Source organism: Temnothorax nylanderi, unplaced genomic scaffold, assembly GCF_030848795.1.
Source record: "Temnothorax nylanderi isolate EJ_2023f unplaced genomic scaffold, tnyl_v1.0 TNYL_tig0028_pilon, whole genome shotgun sequence".
NCBI classification, from domain to species: domain Eukaryota; kingdom Metazoa; phylum Arthropoda; class Insecta; order Hymenoptera; family Formicidae; genus Temnothorax; species Temnothorax nylanderi.
This window is the reverse complement of record NW_027249090.1, coordinates 932082-954248: the sequence shown is the minus strand read 5'-3', so window position 1 is coordinate 954248 and position 22167 is coordinate 932082. Positions and strand designations below refer to the sequence as shown.

Genomic DNA, 22167 nt, shown 5'->3' with positions numbered 1-22167 from the left:
CCGAAGTGCACACGATATTTTTCACAACACCTTTACGGAAATGTTCGACTTCCATGCCTAGAGAGGGGCGAGAGTGGCCAATTTCACGCCAGGGCTTACTTTCCTCCCTAGGGAAGAAAATTGATACTTTCCACCCGGTATAGCGGGAAAAATTGAAACTTCTTTAAAATCAAAAACAACACGAAGAGAATTTTTTGTTATATTTTACCCTTAAATTCACTACAAACTTGGGACAACTTGGCAACCAAGGAATTTTTAAAATATACAAAAGACATTTTACAAACAACGTGATAAAAATTACCAAGCAGATTGGTAAATTTTGAAAAATTATTGAAACTTTCTAGATATATTTTAGTAAAATTAATCAAACATATTTTATATTTTAATGTAATAGATATTAATATTTTTTATTATGGTAGATATTAATCAGAATAGCTCGCATAAAATTCTTGGTGGTACATGTTGTCCCACAACTACCATGATTTCAGGGTAAATTTTAAGAGAAAATTCTCTCCGTGAATGTATAAATTTTTATCAAAATGACAGTAAATAAAAGGGTTGTACTTCCTGACTTGAGTGCCAAAATGCAACGCGGTACAGAATTAGAAAAAATAATTGAAAAAGTGAAAGTGAGCCAAAAATGGCGGGTCAGTGGAGGGTACATCCACGCGATGCGCGAGAAAAATAAATATATATCTCTATATATACATAAATTTAAGAGAGGAAAATATAACTTAAAGTGGAGAAAAAATTGTCTGTGAAGAAAAAAGTAAGAACAAAGAGGGTTTAGGGAAGGGATCTAGACTAAACAAAAAAAAAGGTTTTGAGCCCGCGCGAAGCGCGGGCGAAAAACCTAGTATTTTATATAAAAAGATAAATTTCTAAAAGATGTGAAGTATCAATGTCAAGATATTACGTCAAACTCACTTTAACAATCCTGAGTAAAACTTAATAACTTCTTCTTTAAAATTTTAAGGGTAAAAGCACTTGAGATAAGGTTGAGGTATATAAAGTATCAATAAACCTTGTCTTTTTATATTCAATTCATGAAGCTGCAGACTTTATAAATCAAAACTCAGAAATTATCCATTTACAGCAGTTTATTTCTATTTGCTTTCATTTACAATATCCACTTGTAATCATTTCTATTGTTTTCCAAATATAAACTGCAATCTCATTGTCGTGCCTGCAAGTCCTCTGTAACTGCAAGTCAAAAGTTGATGTTAATATAATTGATGCACACTATCATATTATTATGTTAAAGTTTTTGTTTTTTCGGATTTTAATAATTAATTTACCATAGAACTTTTATTATAAGTATTATAACACTAGAATGATAAACCAGTTTTTGTAATTCAACAAATTAAATTAATACTTAACAAATTACGTATATAAAATTATTATTACATATATAATATTACATTTTCCAAAATTGTCAAAGTTAATAAATGTCCATTTGATGTATCATTAAATCAATAGGAAAAATACTATTCAATTGTGTTATTGAAAGGTATAATAGCAAGATCAAAAAAGATTATAGTTGGAAGAAGAACATATAAAAGCATTTATCAAAATATATGTTAAACAAATTGTACCTTCTGTTTTTTAATTCAAACGGGTGTGCGGCATTTTCCATGTTTATCCTCTCTCTGACCTTCAGGACATTTGAGTCGAAATGGAACATCTATTATAGTAGCCATAGGCAGTGACCACACCATCGTGATAAAAGTTGATATTAATAAGAAAGTCATCATCAAGTGTGTAAAGAACGCGTTGGTACGGCTAGTCTCCATGTTTTTGAAGAATATTAGAGAATGAAAAGAGAAATCAAATCTAGGATCTTATACAGCAGTAGAATATAGCTGCGGAGTAATCACAGTTGTGAAGGAATTTTTAGTTTGTAGTATATATATAATATATACACGGAAGAACTTTTTTTATACAGTTATAAATGACTCTACTCAACGACAAATAGTTATGATAAACGCGTTTACATCCAATAAAATTTATATTGTAAGTAATAAACATTCATAACTTTGTTTTGTGCAACGCATGTATGTTATAGTTTTTTCGTGAAAAATATAAACTATGTTCTTTTTATTTAAATTTATTTAATCTTAAATGTCATGTTCAATTCTTTATGTGTTACTTTTATTATTGTTGTTGTCATATAAAAAAAAAGAAAATTTTATGAAAGGCTTAAAATATCATCCTTAATAGTCCTGAGTAAGTTAATGGCTTCTTCTTTAAAATTTTAAAGATGACCATATATATATATAGATACCGGAAAAACGTTTCAATGATTTTGTTTCTTTATATGCGCATAATGAAATTACGAGTCTAAAATCAAAACTCAATAATATATGCATGATAGTTTTGTCTGTTAATTTATTCTTTGCTTATATAATTTTCTCCACTGTTTCCCAAATATATACTGCAATTGCATTACTATCAGATTTTCCTGCAAGCCAAAAATTGATGTTAATATAATTGGTTGTTGTCATATTATAATATTAAAATTTTTATTTTTTGTGATTTAATATTTAATTTATTATAGAAATTAATGTAACATTTAAATGTTTTATAGAGACAAACTTTGTATATGTCTATACGTGTATATTAGACAAACATACGTATACTAGTTCTGATAATTTGACAAATTGGAGAATTACATATTTAAGTTTATTACTAGATGTATAATATTACATTTCTCAAAATTATCAAAATTAATACGTTAATTATATGAGGCACAGTCAAACCAATTAAAATAACGATCAGTTGTATGTTGTATCATTAAAAGATAAAAATAAGAAAAAGATTATAGTTAAAAAATGTACAATATAACAAAGTAGTTGTCAAAATATATGTTAAACAAATTGTACCTTCTGTTTTTTATTTCTCAACGGTCTCGCGGCAAATTCCATCGGCATCAGATCTCCAATCTTCAGGACAGTTAGATCCAGCTCTTAATATATTTGATTCAGTGACCACCATCGTTATAAAAGTTGATATTAATAAAAAAGTGATCATTAAGTATGTAAAAAACGTATTGGTATGGCTATTCTCCATGTTTTTGAAGAATGTTAGACAATGAAAAAAGAAATCAAATCTAGGATCTTGTACAGCAGTAGAATATAGCTGCGGAGTAATCACAGTTGTGAAGGAATTTTTAGTTTGTAGTATATCTATAATATATACACGGAAGAACTTTTTTAATACAGTTATAAATGACTCTACTCAAAGATAAATATTTATGATAAACGCGTTTACATCCAATAAAATTTATATTATAAGTAATAAACATCATAATTTTGTTTTGTGGAACGCATGTATGTTATAGTTTTTATGTGAAAAATATAAAATATGTTATTTTTATTTAAATTTATTTAATCTTAAATGCCATGTTCGATTCTTTATGTGTTACTTTTATTATTGTTGTTGTCATATAAAAAAAAGAGAATTTTATGAAAGGCTTAAAATATCATCCTTAATAATCCTGAGTAAGTTAATGGCTTCTTCTTTAAAATTTTAAAGATGACCATATATAGATATTGGAAAAACGTGTCAATGATTTTGTCTCTTTATATGCGCATAATGAAATTACGAGTGTAAAATCAAAACTCAATAATATATGCATGATAGTTTATTTTTGTCTGTTAATTTATTCTTTGCTTATATAATTTTCTCCACTGTTTCCCAAATATATACTGTAACTGCATTACTGTCAGATTTTCCTGCAAACCAGAAATTGATGTTAATATAATTGGTTGTTGTCATATTATAATATTAAAATTTTTATTTTTCGTAATTTAATATTTAATTTATTATAGAAATTAATGTAATATTTAAATGCTTTATAGGGACAAACTTTGTATATGTCTATACAAAGAGTCTTATTCCACGTTTTTCGGACTGTTTGGTGAGTTGCTAAAAGTTTCCTCTCAATATCTTATCACTAATTGAAACAAATTACAGATAGGGATCAAATGGTCGAGGTTTCTGAATGTGAATCAGCAAATTCGCCTTACGGCACGGAAAACGTGTGACTTTAAATGTTCGTTACTGGTCAAGATGGCTTAAACCTAAGCCGAAACGTCCGGATAATGTACGGTTTGATGTATTAGAGGATAATAAATCAAGTTATTACATTTACGCACAAGGATCCGCGTTAACCCTGACGGCCCGTCATTTCGTATATTTTTTTATATTGTTTGATTAATCCTGAATTACTCAATAATTTCTTTAATTCTCAACGAAATGAGGAAGAAAAAGTGATAAAAAACTTGTCTTTTTTACAACCGATTAATGAATCTATAATATAAAAAATTATGTCATTTATTTAATGCATATAAACAATTATTTTATATAAATGCATGATAAAAATTTTATTATTATTAAAAATAAAAATATATTATATGCAAAGTCGTACATAATGCAGAAAACATAGTTAAAAGATGCAAATAAAAATCAATCGTCACATTGCGTGATCTATCTATTCACAAACGTTTTGAATGAATAATAACGCCTCCAGTTGTTCTAAATAGAATCGTGCATTTTATTTGATAAATTAATTAAAAAGCCATTGTAGTTATACATTTTTACGCTTTGTAATAAATTTCTATCATGTCACGCTATCATGTCCGCCCTAGGGCGGAAAGTATCAATTTTCTTCCCTAGGGAGGAAAGTAAGGCCTGGCGTGAAATTGGCCACTTTCGCTCCTCTCTACAGGCATGGAAAGTCGAACTTTCCGTGGAGGTGTTGTAATAAAATATTTGTGATTGTCTTCTAGTAAACTATGGATTTTTTTTTTTTAAGAATCGCTCTGCACTAATGGAGAGGAAATTGTCTTGCTTTTTATTAATACAAGTAAATATCTTTAAGGCCTTAAGTGTTGCAACCTTTCTGTGAACGACTGTACATAAATAACGCCTCGCATATTTATTCGTTTTATTACATCATCAAAAAGAATGTAGAGATTTATTAAAAAATTATTATTTATTATTTATTAAAAATTTATTAATACAGTGGCTTATTTAGATGATTACTGCCGAGGTCACATTATATTTACTTCGTCTATTCCTTATACACTTTACTGATTTCCCTCGTTGTGAAAGGAATCGCATTGAGTCGGATGTTCGCTAGAACATCCAACGCTAGCGATTGGATCGGACCCCTTCTTCGAAACTTACTTGGCTACTCGGGTTTAGAGATCAGAAGTTGAGCGGAGTGAAGGAAGAAGGTGAGGAAATTACGTGTCAGCTTGCTGTCAAAGATTCTGCTCACGCGAACGAAGCGTAAGATCCTTGGCACCGTGTGTACACGACTTTCTGATTCATCTACGTCGTTATTAGCCGCGGCTCTCTGTCTCTCTGCGACGCGACACCCCGCTACATTACTCCCGCCAGCGAAGTATTATTAAAATGTCGATAAATCGACGCTTTAATTAGCATCAATGCAATTGATGAATCCTGAATGACAGGGACGTTTATTAGTCACGTATGAAATAGAGAGCCAGGGGTTGAATTTCGTATTCCAGCCAAGTGTTCAATTCTTCCCTCATACAATATTTGAAGTAGGTTTAAAGGTGCCCTTTCACGTTAATGCTCGACGCTCATTTTCAGCAAGCAAAAATCTTCTGAAATAATATCTTTTATTTATATAATATATATCCATAAAATATTATTACTTGAAAATATTACTTGAAAATAATTAATATTTTACGTATTTCGAAGTCTATGTTTGATTGTACTGGGACGATTAACGACGATTTAGCGACGACGCTGAATATTAAACAAATTCAACTTCATTTCTTTGACGCTAGCGTTAAAGCGAAACCATCACGTTCACCTTGTTGACGCTTATTTTCAGCGTCTCATGAATTGGCACCTTAATATTTGCGGGCTTCAAGTATAATACATTTGCATGTTGGCTATGTATACCCAATCAATGCTGAAATAACTATCTTATTATTTCATTCAGCTAGGATATTACAACCGGAAAAAATTTTCGATAATAAATGCAAGAATTATATAAAAAGGTTGAAATACTAAAAATTAGAGATCTTAAAACTCTATCTTCTCCGCGATTCTTTGTTTCATTAACACATTACTGAACGAAGAGAAAATTACATTACATTCGTGCGGCGTGTCGCGAATGGAAATACGAACCGTTTCGGTCGATCGGCGCGTCGCTTTGTCCGAATTTTAATATCCTAATTTCTCCATTATGTCGCTTTACGGGGAGCGCGGTGTCACAGACCGTTGTCGCGCATGAATTTCGCGCTGGGCACGAACAGTGTGTAATTGGACCGTGCACTTCCGGACGCACGCCCGACAGAATACAACCGGTCAATCGCTCTGGCATGTTGTACGTATGCATACATACGTTGCGTAAGCCGCCCTCCGAGACAATGCAAAGCTCACGTGCGTCGATATGCATATATTTACCTATTTCCACACCCTCTTCATGCCTACCTCGCGAACGCACGTTGCTCACGTGCATAAGTGCATCCACAGTAATCATTTCGTTATCCTCGTAGAAACATTTTGCAGTGATTTGGCTCTTCCTCTTTCGGGATTGTCTCTTTTTGACGGACGAATAATCTGTTACTCTCTCTCTCTCTGCGAAAGATAGACGAGGTCTTTGCTTCCACTTGCGTCTTATTTATTGTTGCAAGTTTTATCTGTGGAATTTGAAGCGATAATATTGCATTGGATGCATGGAAGGGTGGAGCAATAGCTGCAAGTAATACGTAATAATAATTTAATAATAAAGAAGGTTGAATGTTGAAATATTGAATTGCTGGAATGGTGCATTCCAGTGAATAAATGCAAATTATATAAATTATTGATTTGTGTATTTTTTTTCTCTCCGGAAAGATTCGAAACCGCCTTTTTCTCAAGTTTCCGCTCTTATCTCGTGCATTTCTGTTCTCTTTCGTAATAGAACGAGATATTTTGTTTGCAGTTGCGTTGGTAGCTGTCCATGCAATTCTTAAGATTTGCTTCTGAAAATAATGCAGAAATCAATTGACAGATGGAAGAAACTCAATTGTAGGTATCGATGAAAAATGCAAATCGCGGTCGCCGCTCACGTGACGCGGTATAAATATTTTCGCCGATCATCTATTCGTAATAGGGCAGAATCGCGAAAAACGGTAGCGCAAAAAGCTGCATAGCCGATTCCGTAGAATGCGACATTGAATCGAATCCTCTCTCATAGAGAGAATCCCTAAAAAAAAAACGTCAAAAATATTACGCGCGATATAGAAAAAAAAAAAATCTCCGTCGCAGGGGGATTGACGCGGGCTCTCGTCGATATTTACGCAGGTGCATCAAAGCCATGTGCATATTTAATTCCGCCGGTTCGACGTAGGCACTTTGCGGACGCGTAACCGCGTCGGCGTGCAGACATATGGACGAGTATTTCTGTCAATTTGCGCCCGCCCGCTCCGCTTCGCGTGCGTCATCGCGCTGCCCTCTATACAGTCGGTTTATATCGTAGAATCAACGGGTGTGCAGATAGATACGCGTGTAATCACTCCGCCGCTCGAGTATTAGCCAGCTGCGCGAGATAATTCGGCTGCCCATACAATCATCCTTCCGGAGTCGACGCGAGCCGGTATCGGTTTACCATGCTTCGACGTGTTCTCCGGCCGGAAGAAACACGTCGCCCCGATAATCCTGTTTGTATCCTGTACGATGTAGATCAGGGCGAAAAGGACTGACGAAAGATCAAACAGCGGTATGGCTCATGCAGTCTGTTCTCGAAACGAAGATTTGTGTTTTTTTAATGATATGTTATATTCACGGTGGCTCGATAAACTTATTTGCGTTCTAAAGTCTCCTGTTTTCTAATTTTACACCTATAGATATAGATATAGAAATTTTGTAGCTATATTTGTATATCAAATTATATGGTGTGAACTCAATGTAATTTTCTAAAACTCGTATTGTATTTCAGTTTTCTATATTTGGTGTAGTTTTCTGATCGCGTAAAAGAGTAACGGTGCGTCTCGCTCCGCGCGTATACTTGGCGCGAGACACTGCCGTGTCTCTTGATTTCAATTATTTAAAGCTTAAACATTATTTTAATTATATTTTGTTTATGAAAAACATTTTGTACAAAATTATGAAATGTTAACTTATTTTTTTATATTCAGCATTCTTTTTCCAAAAATCAGTTATATATTCATGTGGCAATATAATCATTTTATATTTTATATGACATAATCAGCATAAATGAAAATAGTTTTGTATAATAGTTTATTAATGGATCACTCACCTATGGAAACGTATTTTCTTTCGTACGACGCTGATATTTTTCCAACGAATGTGCTTCTCTACTTTCATCCTTTGTCTCTTTAAACTCCGGGCCAGGCGGGAGAGCCGTTCAAAAACTAATTGTCGCGTTTCCCCGGATGGGAGAAAAAGAAGTCCGCGAGATCGAACGGACGGGCTCGTCCTGGCTAGGTTTGGTCGACGGAGACCCGTCACTGTGAATGAAAAAAATCGACATCCGGCTGCACGCATGGCAGCTTAATTACTGGTCCCCATGCCGGAGTGCGAAATTGTCAATTACTGGGAAGACACGCGGACGGGAATCGCTGGGTCGTAAATTAACGCGAACATGCACCGTGCGCTCGCGTATTTTGACATATCGTTCGCGATTTCCTTCTTGAGAAATATCCGCGAAAAATCGATAAAATACGAAGGCCGGGGAAATTTTTACTGAGGTAAATTTCAACGATTTAAAGACTGGTATTTTTCATGAAAAGTAAATCTTACTTATTTTTAGTAAAGTACCAATCTTTAAACCAATTTTCTTCGAAACAGAATCATTATCACTAAATTATTGTAGTACATTAAAGCGAATGCGAAAAATAATTGTTGGAATTCTTTTGTAAGCGACTAAATGTATCGCCAGATACTTAATGTTTAAGCTTTAAGCTTAACAAAATGAATCTTATTACTTGTACGGTAAATGACGGGTCTTTCATAGTTCATTGTTACGTGATGATCGTTCGCGTCTTTCATAAGAAAATACATCAAATGCTTGGATGTTTATGGCAAAATATATTGTCCTGCGCGTCGTCCTTACTGATGTCTTTTCCAGCCACAAACAATCAGAAGAGAATTCATCGTGATGTACTTTACCTCGATCGTAAAGTTAAGAATATAAAATCGAAGTCTCATAAAATATAGAAACGCTAAGTGTATATAAACATATATGTATATCAGCGTTAATACTCGTCTGTGCTGTCGAGATAAACCAAAAAGTATTCTTTTATGCATTTATCCTTTGGATAATGTAAGCCTAACCAGCATCTGTCTTAATGTTGAATTTTATTTTCGGATAAAATGGATGAATGGATAATTGGATTGAAAAAAGACTTTTATGATCTGTAATTGTATTGATCCTATCCTGAAAGTTATAGGAAAGCGATGGAATGAGCCGATAATAAGTCTCTATATTTAAAACGATGGAAAGCCACGATTATTGTCAATTTTATATGCAGTAACGTTTTGAAATCACACAGAAAATGAGAGAGAGAGAGAGAGGGAAAAGAGGAGAGAACATTGGTATAAAAAAACCTCATCAAACCTATTTCGGTTTAGCAAACTGATAAATGTCATCCGATGAAAGTGTCATCTTCTAAGACATCTAAGAGGATAGAATATCCGACGCTGCTCTGATAACGCAGGGCGCGATCGTGTAAATATAGACTGATGTAATTTACGACGCCGGCTCGCATAATTTCGGTATAAAGTTCCATGGTGGCGTTTTACGCTTTATCGATTAGCGGCATTGTCTAATGGGATAACATTGATTCTATATGGCAACGTCACGTAACTCAATATTGTATGTACGGGGTATATATATCAATCGATATGAGATTAATAGATTCGCGTTTCTCAAATAGTTATACGTGACCACAGTATTACTATGGTCGTGAAGGATATATATTCTGGCATATCCACGAGCGTAATCAAATAGAATATAATAGCGGCGCTATCTCTAAACCTGAAATAATATCGTAATATGAGAATTTTGCGTCGCAAAGTGTAAATGAATATTAAACGAATATACCAGCAATAATATTACGGTAAACAAAACCCTTAAGGCTATTAGCGTCGCCAAATATATACAGGAAATCGCTGGAGGCCACCTGGATATTAATATAACGATACCGCGTGTATTCCTAGGACGATATCTACTTTACGTATCTGCGATCATTGTACTCATTAACATAGAAATTAATGCTGGAGCTTATCCGCGATAACATTTTATATTACATTCATTACAGCTACTTTGTCTGAGTATTTCAGTTTGTGTCGTATAATCCGGAAGAAATGATAAACCGAGTAAATTAATAAAACGGACGTTTTAAGCCGTATTAATTAACATTTGATAATTGTCAACCTAATTACTCTCGCGCAATAAATATAAAATATAATCCTCGCAATTCATCGATTCGGAGGCCGTTCTTTAAAATGTAGGAACGAGATTCGTTATTTTTCGAAGCTTTTATGGAAATTACTCACTTAAAATATTTTTCATATGAAACCGCCGACTGGCGTGGTAATGTTACTTAAAATTCTTGCAAAACTCCCATTTTCCGGATGATATATGCGGGTCATAAAACGATGAAAAAATTCGGACACCGGTGGGAATAGCGCTTTATAACGATTTTGTGTAAAAAAAAAAAGTTTAAGCCATACACAGCCGCCATTAGAAAAAAAGTAAATACGAGAGAGACACGGAATTAAATGTGGAAATTCGTCACTCGCGCTTTCGCCCCGGCATGGCAGCCGGTTTAGCGCCCCGCGACAGGGCTGTTTGAAGAGGGAGAAGCAGCTTTTTTTTTCTCCATTTTCTCCTTCCGCGTAGTACTTATTCGATATCTACGAAACTTTTCGTCCCTGCAGCGAGTGAAGAAGTGCACTCACCGCCGTTCCATCGCTCATAACCACACGCCATTTTGCGCCGGTGGGAAAACCCCGCGGAAAACTTTGCCGGGTCCTTCATCTAGTTAGGAGTCGCGACCATCGCGCGCTCATCCTTTTGATTAAATTTATCGGGTGGCCGTCCAACTTTTCAATCGATTGTTACGTCGAACTTAATTAGCTCCAGGTGGTCGAGCGTCAAAGTGGGAAACAGGAATTAAATTGAGTGACCTAAAATGCGCTGTCGCATAGATCTTCTTTAAAATACAGTGTTGCGTGTGGCACATGTGCACCTCGTAAAGTAAATCTCTGAGAGAGCCGGAAACGTAGAAATATCTCGAATATACAATATTAGAGACATTTAATTTTTTAAATTAATTATTTTTTCTATGACAACAAATTAGCACGCACAAAATTGTTGATTAACCGTTTGATTGAAATCCTCTTCACACTTCGAGCTTTCCTTCCAGTCATCAAGATACATTAATTTAAAATAATCGTCAATAGATTTTACAATACTATAAATTCCATGGTATTGTCGATATTGATGTTATTTTTCGAAATATTATTGTCGTTGTAAAGTTTTATCTAATCTACGCGGTGCCAAGTGTTATTGGAAACATACATAGGCATGTCGTACCGTTCTCCTGCTACTTTCGGAGATATATAACATATGCTGACACGTGCGGTAACAATGGCCTTACGTGTCTGGTATCATATGAAGAAAGAAATCCATCTACGCTGATGGACGAACTTTATATTAGAAAAGTTTTTATGTCTTCTACCGGCCGAAAACGGTCCCGATCCTCTTTCTTAGACTGCGCAACTGCGATATATCGCAATCTGTAATCGTCGATAAATATCTAACACCAAAATAAGAGAAACAATGTTTGTCTCAACATTAATTGATTTATAATTAATTAAGGATTAAATCAACTTGGTGTTAAAGGTATGTACATTACTGTCTTTTGTTTACTCATATTTATCTATTTTTAATTAGAAAATATTACATATTATATGAAATCTACATTGTTTGTTTGTTTGTTCGTTTTATTTAGCAATTCCTTTCATCAATAATTTTTTTATTACATATCCACGAGAGAGAAACACGGAGTTTTTCCTCTGATTAGAAGAAAAATTTCGCTAAGATGAGGGATTGAAGTTTGCGAAATCATATTTGAAGTTAACCGCAACGGAATCCTCTTTCGCGACTCGTATAATCCCGCGAAGAGCGCGATCTCTCCGTCGAAGTAGCGGAAAAGCTGATTCGCGTGGTCATGAAGTTCGACATTATTACGCGGATATTAAATTTGCTGCGAATGTGTGTGGTGCGGGAGATGCGCGAGCATAATTTTCATCCCCGAGGGAATCTGCAGTCGCCAACTTCTAACGAGTTAGCCCAAGTTTTATTCTTTTATTTCGCGATAATTAAAGTTCACGGAAACTTACGATACCATCTCTGCAACCTCTGTCAAGCCGGGCGAAGAGATCCAGCCGCGACTTACGCGAACGACAGGCGTAGCCGCGTTTTCCTCGTTACTACAACTTCGATGCATTTCGTGCTCGAGTTGATCGATAAAGGACGGAGGTACGCCAAGCTCATATCTTATATATCGCCAAAGTCACAGTCGATTATCCGTGCGTGACAAAAAGATGATCTTCAACACGTTTATTTGATGTTTATTTGTTTCTCTTAAATCCTTGCCTCAAGATTTAGGATGGCTTTCAGTTTACAATACAATATACAATATACATATGTTTTTAATCTATATAATAATAAAATATCTTAATACTTAATACTTATTATTTAATAATTTTTATATAATTCTATGACTCTGTGTTGATATAATTAAATTATAAACTATAAATTATAAATTATAACTTATAAACTGTATACATAACGCATAAATTACAAACTAGATATTTTCATCTCATTTTCATTCACTGTAAAATATTCACTTTACTCTACCTATAGCATATTCTGTTGCCATGCTTTAAATTTTTATTCTTTGCAACTTCTGATTAATTATACCTATTTTTATATCTGTCTTCTTACCTCGTACTTATAATATCCTACTTTACCGCTATTGCCCTTTCTCTTTCTCTTTTTGATCTTTTTTATTACTTCTAAACCTTTCTCTTCTTTAGATCTTCAACGTATTTTAATAACAAGAGTGGACTGAGAAAAGTAACGTTTCCGTTTTGATAAAACACTAATGGAAATTTGTGTAATGAAACGAAAATGTGGAAAACGCGCAGGAGCTGAGAGTTCACTCTTCAAAATATAATATACTCTTTTTTTACATTCTCTCTTGCGGTACAGTTAACCGTATGTTAAAATAATTTTTCGGATCTGTTACTGTGCGCGTATGAAAGCGCACACCTATGCGCAACAATTCAAAATGAGAGACAATAAAGAGGATTGGTTGAAGTAGCGTGCTGTTATCGAATTTTTTTATTGCGAAAAATATTTACACAATAGAATTTTATCGAGAAAACTGAGAGAGAAATGCGAGAAAGATTTTTCTGCTATGTGAATAGAATCCGAAATTTTGCAAGAATGCTGCGCAAAAATTTCATCTTTGGTATAAGAGCTGTTGACAGTATCGTATTGCAGCTATAGTTACATAAATGATCAATAAAACATTTTTGTGCAAACTGCTTTTTAATCATATTTTATCAAAAAGCGATGATATTATTTTTCGCTTCTTGTTCGCAGTAAGCGCTCGGTTTACAAACCGCTAAAATTGAAAAACGGTTTTAATGTTTCTCAACGTTTGCCACGTTCGAGCGTTTTATTTTTTCAATCAACAATACACAGCCGCGCGAATGGTTGTTGAGCATTGTGATTGATTGCGGGGCAATCAAAATCAATGAAACCGCTTCTTCTGAATAAGTAAAGAAGTGATCGGGCCAAGCTCGTTTCTTCATGTGGGCAGGGGAGAGACGTGGAAAGCCGATGGTCTTCCTTTCAATTACTGCCTTTACCTAGAAAGAAGTTCTCCTTGATTCACGTGACCAGAATAAGCCGATATGTCTGCGTCTTATCTATAGTGGCATGACGTTAAGATACAATAACTACTTGTTAAATGAATGTTAAATTGAAACCTGTATAACAATCTTCTTTCAATTAAGTTCTTGATTAGGATGGATTTAATATTTTACGCCTTTTCAAAACTCTCATAATAACTAAATAAATATTAAATAAAAGTAATAAATTTAATAAAACCAAATAACTGGTAAATGATTAGACGTAATTTCATGTTACTTTTGATGTTAAATTACAGTATATGATAAAGAAATTGTATATTATATCGTTTAATTTATATTTTACTTTCGACATTAATCTATGTACAAAAGGTATAATCATATTCACACAGTGCACATAAAAATGGTAAGAATCGTTAAGAATGGATCACGCTGGTTATCGATATAGCAAACGTAACAAATTCTCGATAACATCGTGATGGCTATAAGAGGTCCACGCGCGAACGCGGCCACAAGAAACGAGGGAAATGGCGAAGGCCACAGAGACAGGAACTTCCTTTCAATTACCGTAGTTAAAATGAGTCCTTCCCTAGCACGTGACTCGAATGCGACGGCGTTCCGGCGGCTTCAGTCTATATTCCTGATGAAGGAGTGGCCCGGTAAATGGTCCACTCTTTTCCGTTCTTTGGAGTGATCGACGAGGGTTGAGAAAATTCATTTTGTCCCTTCCCGACGACGGAGGTACACCGGCTGATAAATCAAATGCTCCATACGGAAACATGCCGTTGCGTTGTCCGCGGAGGGCTCTCATTAACGGGCCTCACTTCTGAAGGTATGCATTTGAGCCTTATAAATAAAATATTAGAATCCTGTATCGCAATAAACGAAGTTAACACTGAAATCAGAGATCGAAAGAAGAAAATTTTGATTCGTTAAACGACAGCGTTGATTTCGTTCGGTTTTCATTGTTCTACTTATGGACTCTTCAAATCTATATCGATTTTAGATGGTTATTTCCCCGATATCTAATTTAAATGTTGATTGATGTACATTTTATATATTTCCCTTAATAACGTTAATTTAACGAGTACGATTTCAGGTCAGGAAAATACTGTAAATTCTTTTTTTTATATCTGTAAAATTCGATGCATCCGCTGCTTCGTGCAATTGTCATGCGTAAGGTAATCTTGAATCCAGAGTAATTTCATTCACTTCGTTTAGATCTGTTATAAAAATGTTTTTACCCGACATTTTTACACAAATCATCTCAATGCTCAAATAATCATTGTCACAAATAGAAAAGCACAGTCTGGTCGTCGAGAACAAGATCGCCGCGGCAATTGACGCTATTTTGTGCGAGTTTTAATGAAGTAATACCACGTCGTGTTGCAGACCGTAATGAAATCTACCGCAGATTTTCGTATGTCGAGACCTTTTTAACCGTCCGTTACTGCCCTCGTTTTTTTTTTTTTTTTTTAATTGTGGCTCTCAAGCATAACAGCTTAAATACGGCCAGGTCTAACCAATAGTCTCTGACTGCCCTCGTTTAATTAACGTGCTGCAAAATATATCGTACAATTTCTGTCCGCAGCTTTCGCGCGCTCCGAAACGAATAAACAGCGCCTTATCGCTGGTACCCATATCGCTGGTAATCCTTTGCGATAGCATAAGGTAAACTGACGCGGCGCATCCTTTTATCAGTATATAGGATTAGAATGCTAATCCGGACCGGAAAGCGGAGGCGAGCGAGGAACCGTGGAATCGCGTTTTGAGGCAAAAACAATTCCAGTCTGTAATAATAAGAGGCGCGAAAATACATATAAGGTTGCAATTAGAGAAATGCTCGACAAGAAGCACGCGTGAGATCGTGCGAAGAAACGAGTGCGGCGCATGGCTGAGACGGGGAAACCCACGGAAAATTGCAGCAACCCGGGAAAATTGCATTCCTTTGCGCGTCGCGAGCTGCGGCCGAGACCGCGCCACGCGGCGGCATTTGAGTATTTCCCCCTGTCAGAGAAATAAGTAATCCAGGATGCGAATGCCGCGTTTCCCCGGTGTCGTTAGGCAAATTCGCGCGGTCATTTTGAATGCAGATTAAAGATGAGTGTTATAATAATAACTCCGCACGCGCGAGAGAGTCGTATTCGACGGAATGCTATCGCGTGAATGGCGGAAAGGGGTGATGGCGTTACGCATGTAACAGATCCCAAACGCGGAAGCACGGGGAAGCGAACTAGCCATTAAAAGCAGCGAAGCGCTTTCACACACTCCCTGGCGTAATACAATTATTTCTAACAGCATGATTATGGATACCACTTACTCGTAGATGTTTGACCTCTGAATAAAAGCTCGTTGCCGTCGCACACGGACACTATACGAACTGTGGATGCATTACAAGTAAAAACTTGTGTCCACAGTTTTTGTAGAAATACGCTTTATACGCTCAGAAACATTTTCTTCAAAGCAACTAGCGATATACGTACGAATTTAATCAATTCAAACAACTCCACCGTCCGTTTACATTACATAAAATAAAAATACGACGGCGCGCGTCCTCGAATTCGTTCCATTATTGTACGCTTGACAATTCGATCAGCAGCAGGAATTTATTCAGCGCATCGGTTTTGCCTATTTCAATTTCTTTTTTTTTTTCGCTGTCACACGACGATTCCCTGTACGTCACGGAGTGCTTTCTTTTCCTCCATTTTCATCCTCAATTTGCATAAGTGCACGACCCCGCGGTCGAGCCTTTCCCCGATGTCCCTTGTCCTTTCTCGTAGATAGCTGAAGTTTTGCTGCTCATTATCTAAGTAACGGATAAGCGGCCTCGCGCACAGCAATTTACGATTGTCCGGCCGCGTGCGCGGTCGATTGTCCGCGAATTACGTACGCACGCTCGACGGCGGACCCTACGTATACGCGTTTTACCGAGGGATTTCGTGATGTATAACGGCCCGGTCAAAGTTTGCGCCAAACACTCGTTAGACAAGAAGCGCGAGACGAGGGTGAAAGTTGTCCTCGGGTTTGGCGCGGTAACTTCGCGGCAGCGGCATTGTTGTCGCCGAATTTACCAACTAAAATTTGATTCACACTATCTGCACTGTTACGTTAGGAAATAGGAACATCGGATCGAAATAACATACCGTTATGTCGTATTTATATTTATACGCGTCTAAACAATGATATATCGCATAAACATGTATAAGCTGTTGGGAATACTATAGATGTGCGCAGCTGGAAATAAACTATCATTAATCTAAATATTAATGCATTTTAATTTTAAATATATAATTATGTTGTTCATAAATTTAAAAAATAAATTTATTTAGCCCTTCTTGTTTTTTATATCCTTGAGACGATTAAAGAGAAGAAAGCTATTAGGTTTAAAACCTTTTGTTAAAGCTTTGCTATTATTGCTAAATTATAGTTCTCACTGCAAAAAATATTAGTTATTCTTATTTTACAATTAAAATTGCTACAGTAGTTAATCCTTTTTTTCCGTGGATATAAAATAGAAAATCCATGTATAAGACGTTACACATTGTAAACATTTTTAGATTCTTATTCCAATATTGAATTGTGTTTTTGCTTGAATTTCATTTCTGCTTCTGTCACTAGCTTGATGCATTTTGAAAACATGAAGATTATAGCCACAACACATTCATAGCATTCTAGACAGTTTCTATTCTATCAATATCAAACTTTGTTGCAATGACGATTGCTGAATTAAATTTTATGCAAATTCCGATTAGAAAATCTTCCCCCAATCAAGGATTAGATTTCAATGGGGAATGTACTCTAATTTTTAAATAATCTTTAAATAATAATAAATAATAATAATCCCTTTGCAATATATTTTTAAATGCTTATAAATCTACTCATATCCACCAGATACGGCTTTCACAAATTAGTCATTAAATTGCAAAATACAAATTTGTGTACAAATCTTTTTATATAAAACAAATAATGATAATAAAAGTAAAGCATAAAGAATTACTATGTAGCATAAAAGAATTGATTGATTTTGAGGAAAAAAATATCAATAAAAAGTATAAATATATATAAAGTTGTTTCTAAGTAATAAAACGAGTCATAAAATATTAAAATAAAACCATAATATTTTAGTACTTGCTATAAGAAAACAAGTACTAAAATATTATAGTTTTGTTTTGTTTAAAATAAGCGCGTGCGCGCGTGTATTATTATCTATTTATTAAACATAAAATGTATTCTGAAAAAAACAAGACTATAATATTTTAGTTTTTAGTACTTGCAACATAACTTTTATAACATGGTCACGTTTGCTATACACATTCAGTATGTGTTATATAGGTACTTGACATGTGTGATTTATAATTGCTAATAAAATGAAACGATATTTCCGTGCAAAATGCTACATATTAATATTTAGTTTATATTTGTGATCATTCTGCAGCATTACTATGTATTTATAAAATTTGTTGCGGTTTCAATCATTAGCAAAGTGCTACCTGTAAATATTAAAAACAGCCATTTTCATATTCACTATATACTTGAAGATTATTGTTTCCAAGAATATTTTAAGCTTTTTTAAACATTTCTTCTTTTTATATAAAATAATAAGGATATAGAACTCAGCATGATATTCAAATAATAAGAATTTAAATAAAAGTAAGATGCTTTTTATTCATTCATAATGGCGCAACAGTCCTAGTCGGACCTGGGCCTCCCCCAAAGTCATGTGCTTGTGGTGCGCACGCAGGTTGTACACAAGCACATTAAGATGCTTTTTATTTTTCATGAAAAAATCTATTTACATGTATACATTTTAAAATAAAATTATTTAGCTTAAATTACTTGCAATATAATTTTTATTGTATGTAAACATATGATGCATTTGTCATATGCATGTATTTGTTGATTAAATTTATAACTTTAATTGTATAAAAGAAGTTCTTCTTGTATAATGCTACAAGTTAAAAATTATAATTTACTACTGATTATTCTGCAGCTGTATTACATTCTCGCAATTTCACAGACTTGATTTCTGCTTTATGTAGTTTCTAACGTTCTTTAAAAATATGGAGAATAACCGTACCAGCACCAGCACATTTATTACATATTTAATGATTTTTTTTTTATTAATGTCAACGCGCATATCCCTGGTCAACTCAATACTCATCATTCATTCATAAGGGTAGATAATAGTACCAGAAATCCATCAAAATGTCGTCCTGGTTACAAAAGAGATGTGCGAGAAATGTGCCACGGAAAAGGTTAATTAGGGGTTAATCACAGATGTAATTTGTCCTATATTCTTGAAAATACTTTTTGTAGATTTATTCCTCTTTCAAATAAAATCTTTTCCATTTTTTACATCATATGCTCCAATAATACACTGCTACACTAATTGACTGTTATGTTCTCCAATAATTGATTTAATCATGCATCAAATGTAGATCCATTAACTTTGATAATTTTATGAAATATAATATTATATAATATATTTTTTATACAAGTGTTAAGTATATGACCCTTTAAGAAATAGTTTTCTTTAGAACTAGTATGTATCTGTTTAATATTTATTGTATATTTGGTTGGCATGTGTCACTTATGATCAAAAACGATATAAAATAAAAAATCCATGTGCCGATATGGAATTGTGTCCTTGCTTGCATTTCATTTTTGTTTCTGTCACTAGCTTAATGTCTTTTTGAAAACATGAAGACAAGCTACGACACATTTACACAGCATACTTGATTCTACTAATATGAAACATTGTCACGATGATAATTGTTGAGTGAAATATCGTATAAGTTCCTATTAGGAAACGTCCCTTTAATCAAGGATTAAATCTCAATGGAAAATGTACTTTAATTTTTTAATAACCTGGATATAATCTTTGTAATATATTTTTAAATGCAAATAGATCTGCTCATTCATCAAACTCGTTTATTAAACATTAGATTATTAAGTTGTAAAACAAATTTTAATACATCAAGAGACACGGTAGTGTCTCGCGCCAAGTACGCGCGGAGCGAGTCGCACCGTAACTCTTTTACGCGAACGTACGAGTTACGAGTATTAATATGCCAGCGGTGATAATATATCAATTTTTGGTTCGCAATTATAGGCGACAATACTGCTACTATTTTTATGTCCAGATAACATCGACATTTTTGTAGAGAGGCAATTATAAATACATATGTTGTTGAGTTGTAATCTTAAACCTGTAATTTTAATTATTGAATAGAAAAAGACAAATCTGTTCTTCTCTTCTCTGCTGTTATCTGTAACAAATATTTAAAGAAGTATTAAAGAAGTATTAAATTATAAGGTTATACTAAAATGACAAGAAAAATAGTTCACAAAATACATTATAATATTTTAAGGTTGTTTTAACATTTATATATATTTTTATTTTAAAAATGGTAATATAAAAGGTTGACGCATAGAAAATTGTATTAAGGAACAGAAAAATTGTATGTGTAAATTTCGCATATTATTTTACGGAAACTCATAAAGTATTGAAAGCTCTAGCTTCCATTCTCATTCTGTTTCTATATTTAATTTTTTAGTCTATATTTTAAGAATGATTCAATGTAGCACCGTAACGAGAAATTAAGTTCTGCGAAACATGATTTCGTAAAATAAGAAACAAAGGTAGCCAGAACAGTCGCAGTAGACTGAGTTTCCATATAAATAAGAGAGAAAATTATATTTGCTCGTAAATTTTAAGAAAAATTTACTTCCAAGCACAATCATCAAGTTATGAAAAAGATTGAAATAAAGAGAATTGCGTTCAATAATAGCCAATCAAATTTTCGCTAAAATAAAATTAATTCTGGATTCATAAAGAACTCTTTAGATAACTTAATTCTGTAATGCGTAACTAACTTAATGAAAATATTCTTATACAATAAATAGCAGAGTAATGTTAAAAAAATTACATAGTAACATGTATTAAAAATCAATAGACATCGCTTTGTTGTTTTGGTCGTCAATATAACTTAAAGTGGAGAAAAAATAGTTTGTGAAGAAAAAAGTAAGAACAAAGAGGGTTCAGGGAAGGGATCTAGACTAAAAAAAAGGAAAAGGTTTTGAGCCCGCGCAAAACGCGGGCGAAAAACCTAGTATTTTATATAAAAAGATAAATTTCTAAAAGATGTGAAGTATCAATGTCAAGATATTACGTCAAATTACGTAATATTATTTTTAGATCTTACTTTAACAATCCTGAGTAAAACTTAATAACTTCTTCTTTAAAATTATAAGGGTAAAAGCACTTGAGATAAGGTTGAGGTATATAAAGTATCAATAAACTTGTCTTTTTATATTCAATTCATGAAGCTGCAGACTTTATAAATCAAACTCAGAAATTATCCATTTACAGTAGTTTATTTCTATTTGCTTTTATTTACAATATCCACTTGTAATCATTTCTATTGTTTCCCAAATATAAACTGCAATCTCATTGTCGTGCCTGCAAGTCCTCTGTAACTGCAAGTCAAAAGTTGATGTTAATATAATTGATCCACACTATATCATATTATTATGTTAAAGTTTTTGTTTTTTCGGATTTTAATAATTAATTTACCATAGAACTTTCATTATAAGTATTATAACACTAGAATGATAAACCGGTTTTTGTAATTCAACAAATTAAATTAATATTTAACAAATTACGTATATAAAATTATTATTACATGTATAATATTACATTTTCCAAAATTGTCAAAGTTAATAAATGTCCATTTGATGTATCATCAAACCAATAGAAAAAATAATATTTAATTGTGTCATTGAAAGGTATAATAGCAAGATAAAAAAAGATTATAGTTGGAAAAAGAACATATAAAAGCATTTATCAAAATATATGTTAAACAAATTGTACCTTCTGTTTTTAAATTCAAACGACCATGCGGCATACTCCATTACTGTCTGGTTTATAACCTTCAGGACAGCTAGGTGGAGCGGGTGGATGAGCTCCTAATATATTTGATTCAGTGACCACCATCGTGATAAAAGTTGATATTAATAAAAAAGTGATCATTAAGTATGTAAAAAACGTATTGGAACGGCTATTCTCCATGTTTTTGAAGAATGTTAGACAATGAAAAGAGAAATCAAATCTAGGATCTTGTACAGCAGTAGAATATAGCTGCAGAGTAATCACAGTTGTAAAGGAATTTTTAGTTTGAAGTATTATATATAATATATACATGGAAGAACTTTTTTTTATATACAGTTATA

The 22167-nt window shown here is 33.7% G+C and overlaps 5 long non-coding RNA genes across 5 annotated transcripts; 1 reads left to right on the top strand and 4 right to left on the bottom strand.

Annotated features, from left to right (window-relative positions):
* Nucleotides 1–1082: 1082 nt before the first annotated feature.
* Nucleotides 1083–3164, bottom strand: LOC139770208 (uncharacterized). Its single transcript, XR_011717691.1, has 3 exons — nucleotides 2883–3164; nucleotides 1596–2461; nucleotides 1083–1203 (listed from the first exon to the last, which is right to left on the bottom strand). It is a non-coding gene; the product is annotated as an uncharacterized lncRNA (long non-coding RNA).
* Nucleotides 3165–4977: 1813 nt separating this feature from the next.
* Nucleotides 4978–8581, bottom strand: LOC139770207 (uncharacterized). The gene is made up of 4 exons (XR_011717690.1): nucleotides 8285–8581; nucleotides 6169–7007; nucleotides 5723–5950; nucleotides 4978–5636 (listed from the first exon to the last, which is right to left on the bottom strand). It is a non-coding gene; the product is annotated as an uncharacterized lncRNA (long non-coding RNA).
* A 3098-nt stretch (nucleotides 8582–11679) lies between these two features.
* LOC139770276 (uncharacterized) lies at nucleotides 11680–13191 on the top strand. The gene is made up of 3 exons (XR_011717705.1): nucleotides 11680–11896; nucleotides 12006–12535; nucleotides 13096–13191. It is a non-coding gene; the product is annotated as an uncharacterized lncRNA (long non-coding RNA).
* A 74-nt stretch (nucleotides 13192–13265) lies between these two features.
* On the bottom strand, nucleotides 13266–17141 carry LOC139770277 (uncharacterized). The gene is made up of 2 exons (XR_011717706.1): nucleotides 14503–17141; nucleotides 13266–13935 (listed from the first exon to the last, which is right to left on the bottom strand). It is a non-coding gene; the product is annotated as an uncharacterized lncRNA (long non-coding RNA).
* Nucleotides 17142–21293: 4152 nt separating this feature from the next.
* On the bottom strand, nucleotides 21294–22167 carry LOC139770206 (uncharacterized). Its single transcript, XR_011717688.1, has 2 exons — nucleotides 21809–22167; nucleotides 21294–21414 (listed from the first exon to the last, which is right to left on the bottom strand). It is a non-coding gene; the product is annotated as an uncharacterized lncRNA (long non-coding RNA).